Source organism: Galeopterus variegatus, unplaced genomic scaffold, assembly GCF_000696425.1.
Source record: "Galeopterus variegatus unplaced genomic scaffold, G_variegatus-3.0.2 Scaffold1692, whole genome shotgun sequence".
Classification (NCBI taxonomy): domain Eukaryota; kingdom Metazoa; phylum Chordata; class Mammalia; order Dermoptera; family Cynocephalidae; genus Galeopterus; species Galeopterus variegatus.
In genome coordinates, this window is record NW_007727803.1 from 71359 (window position 1) to 75643 (window position 4285).

General features: G+C 36.2%; 1 long non-coding RNA gene across 1 annotated transcript in view; it reads left to right on the forward strand.

Annotated features, from left to right (window-relative positions):
- The window catches only part of LOC103595146, a 7780-nt gene extending 3727 nt beyond the window's left edge, over positions 1 to 4053 (forward strand). Inside the window, exon 2 of the long non-coding RNA XR_550916.1 lies at positions 3108 to 4053. This is a non-coding gene — a long non-coding RNA (uncharacterized LOC103595146). The remainder of the gene's footprint in view (positions 1 to 3107) is intronic.
- The last annotated feature ends 232 nt before the right edge of the window (positions 4054 to 4285 follow it).

The window sequence follows — 4285 nt, forward strand, 5'->3', positions numbered from 1 at the left end:
CACCCCTGGGGGTGGCCCCCGCGCCTCGCTCGGCCAGTGAGCGGGAACCGGTCTGTATGTGGGATCCGAACCCTCGGCGGGAGCGCTGCCGCGCTTCCCAAGCGGCGCACTAGCGCAGTGCGCCACCGGGCCGGCCCGTGCATCTCTTTTTAATTTCACTGTTTTCTGTTCTTATCTTTATTATTTTCATTCTTCTGCTTGCTTTGAATTTAGTTTGTTCTTCCAGTCTCTCCAGATGAAAATTAGACCTTTCTTCTTTTCCAAGATAGGCACTTAATGCTGTAAGTTTTTCTGTAAGTACTGCTTTGGCTGAATCTCACAAATTTTGATGTGTTTTTTTTTCATTTTAATTTGATTCAAAATATTTTCTAATTTAACCTCCTTTTGCAGCCTCATATTCTAAGACTTTCCTCATGTACCTTGTATTCTAGCCAAACTTGTGTGATTTCCTGCTTTTGCTGTTTTCTTTACTTGGAATGCCTTTTTTCCTTGTTCAACTCTGTCATTCCCACCCTCTTCAAATGACATATTTTTTTTTTTTTTAATTTTCATTTTTTCATTTTTTTTTATTTTGTCAATATACAATGTGGTTGATTATTATGGCCCATCACCGAAACCTCCCTCCCTCTTCCCTCTCCCCCCTCCCACCCAAGAATGTCCTTTCCGTTTGCTTGTTGTAACACCTTCAAAAAAATTGTAGTTGTTATATCTTCTTCCCCCCACCCCCGGATTTTTGTGTGTGTGTGTGTGTGTGTGTGTGTGTGTGTGTGAGTGAATTTATTTATTTATTTTTAGCTCCCACCAATAAGTGAGAACATGTGGTATTTCTTTTTCTCTGCCTGACTCGTTTCACTTAATATTATTCTCTCAAGGTCCATTCATGTTGTTGCAAATGGCAGTATTTCATTCGTTTTCATATATTATTTTTTGACAGTTTTTTTATTGAAAGATAATTTTTTATATATATTTGTGGGGTACAGAATTTAATATCAATACATGTGTACAATATGTGGTGATTAAATCAGGATAATTAGTAAACTCATGTTAACAAAATGTCATCAATCTTTGTAACCCTTAACTAATTTCTCACTAACCCTCTTCCCCTCTCCCTTTCCCACCTCTAATAACCACAGTTCTGTTCTCTCTCTCTCTTTTTTAAAAAAATTTCAATGCATTATTGTGGGGTTTTTTTTCTCTCTTTCCTTCTTTCTTTCTTTTAGCTCCCACTTATGAGTGAGGACATGTGTATTTCTCTTTTTGTGCCTGGCTTATTTCGCTTAACATAACTTTCTCTAAGTTCTTCCATGTTGCTGTGAATGGCAGAATTTCTTTTCTTTTTTTTTTTTTTTTGAGACCGGCCGCACCACGCTTAGCCAGTGAGTGCTGTGAGCGCACCAGTCATCCCCATATAGGATCCAAACCCGCGGCAGGAGCGCTGCTGTGCTCCCAGCGCCACACTCTCCCGAGTGCGCCACGGGCTCGGCCCAGAATTTCATTTTTTTTATGGCAGAGCAATATCCCATTGAGTAAATATACCACATTTTCCTTATCCAGTTGTCTGTTGATGGACATCAAATGACATATTCTCTGTGACACTTTACCAGATCACCATAACAGGAAGTGATGTATTCTTCTTTGAGCCCCCAAAGTATGGTACACTTCTCTCATGTCACTTAATAACTATTGTCTTATATTTATTTCCAAGCACCAGGCTCTTTTTATTTGCCCCAAAGGAGCATTGGTAGCTTTACTTTGGGGAAGGGAAAAATGGTCAGAGAAAAGTTTTGCAGATTCCCTCCTTGCAGTATTTCCCAGAGGGGTATCTACTGACTCTTCTTTGCCAGGAAAATAAATACAGAGAATTTGAGAATGTTCTAACAGCTCTTTATTCAATGCTTCTAGTGATAAAAATTTAGAGTGTACACATTGAACAGGTTTGTGAAAAGTTAGGTGTTGCATAACTTACACCATGTACCAAATAAGAATCCATCTTCTTTCCTCAATTCTCCTTCCCTTTCTTGCTCTGCCATTGCCCTTCCCTCCAAAACACCACAGCTTTTGTCCCCTTTCATCCTTCTCTTGTTCCAGCTCCAACTAGTCCCTTTCCTTATCTTATATTTTGTAGATCATATGGATGAAGTTTGGTAATGTGAGTTGTTGGTCTTTTCATAGGCTGGCTCTGGACAGATGAGTGCGGTAGCTCCTGCAGGTCAGGAGGGGAGGGGAGAAAGACATTTGACTTGCCTCCTACATTGGCCTACTTTCCTTTTCCTATCTTATTTTTTTCTACCTTCCCTCAGTATTTTAAAAAGTCAGTCATCCAGCACTGTTCAGGTTAAGCTCTTATCAATATCTATCTTATATAAGATTATATGTTCTCTTTTTATGTATCTCCCAACTCTATTAGCTTAATCTTGGAAGATTCATATCTAACATGAATATGAATATAATTATATTAATATAATTAGTAAAGTATATAAAATATAATATAATATAATCAACATATAATATAATTATATTAATATTAATATTCTTTGAAGGTGTGGGCCAATTAATCTTTTTTATCCATGTGTTGCTCACTTACCATTACTTACCAAAGTGTTGGGCATTTAGTTTATCTTCAATAAATGCCAAGAATGAATAAAATTAAGACATGGTTAAAAAAAAAAGGCAAGTGGAACACCTGGAAAAGTTTTCAAAATGAAGGCAATTTAATCAATATTTGCCAATCTGTTGAGGCAAAGAATGCAGAAAGATGTCTTCTTAAAAGCACAAATTTAGCTGCAAAAGAATAGAATTCATGAAAGAACAACAGTACAGTTTTCGCAAAGTTTGTAAGTCTATTTTCTATTCTCTAAATACATTCTCAATGGGAATAAAAACAAGGAAGTATCTTAATCACTTGTGTATAATTAAGTGGTGTAGTGCTTAATTTAACATCTACTTATGAAAATTAAGGGCTTTAAAAGATGCCTGTTATCAAAGTGTTAGATAAAATTTCTCATCCTTAGGTGTGAAACTCTCTGATGAATACATGTTGAAAATTGTATTTGCATATTAAATGATTCAGAAAAGTATGCTATATAAAACAAAATCTTCTTTTTCAGAAAATGTGCTGAAATCTGTTTCTAAGGGTGAATCAATGTTGGTGCAAGAGGACTTACTGAAATCACAACAGCATTGCCTTTTTCTATGAGAAGTCTTTCAGATTAAGACTCTTGAGAGATTACAGAGCAAAAAGGAAGAAGCATGTCACATTTTTATGCAGGGGAACTTGTGTTTCTTCATCTAGGAAAGGAAATTCTTCTTTTCATGTATCCTCTGGTTCTATCTCTAAGCTTTTCCTACATTAATCTCTTGTTTTGCAACCTGTGTCAGATTGGGTAGTGTGACAACTCCACTTCAGGTGTGGTTCTTGTCTGGGGGCTAGCGATGGAACCAGTATCAGGATGACTGGCATCCTGCCCGGTTCAAACAGGAATAGCCCTTGTCTACACCAAGATGAAGATCGAAGTTCCAATGTCACTACTCAGATTTACATATGTATTTTTACAATGGCTGAATGGAGTACTTTAGAATGAGAAGAATTGAAGTTGATTTAAAGACATAAAACAAAGCTATCAATAATTTAAAGATAGGTTTTAAAACAGTAAATGCAAGCTTCTAAGTGGTTAATTATATCTACAGTCACTAACCACTCTTCTTGGAGGAGATAAAAACGTTTTAGCTATGGATGGCTAGATAAAAAGCAGCAATCTCTGTTTTCTACTCTGCTATAACTTTTGCCCAAAGTTGAACATCTTCTAATAGGAATAATCACAGAGTTCTAGTTGCAGAAGTTTTTAGACTTTACTGCATTTGCTGAAGCCCAATTTCACATATACAATACCTTCTGTCAAACTCTGGTATTTTTTTATGAAACAGTTTTATTGACATATTTTAGACTGCATATATTTAAAATGTACAATTTGATATATTTTAACAGATGTGCAAACCTGTCAATCCATCACCACAAACAAAATACAATAATAAACATTTCCATTATCTCCAAATGTTTTCTTGGCCTCTTTGTGATTTCTCTTTCCCACCTCTTTTAGAAAATCCTTCTCCCTCCCTAGGCAACCACTGATCTGCTTTCTGTCAGTGTAGATTAGTTTGTAATTCTTAGGATTTTATAAACATGTATGCAGTATATTCTCTTTCTTGCCTGACTTCTTTCACTTAGCATACTTTTTTGAGATCTATTCATGTTGTCGCATGTATTAATTATTTTTCCTTTGATAGC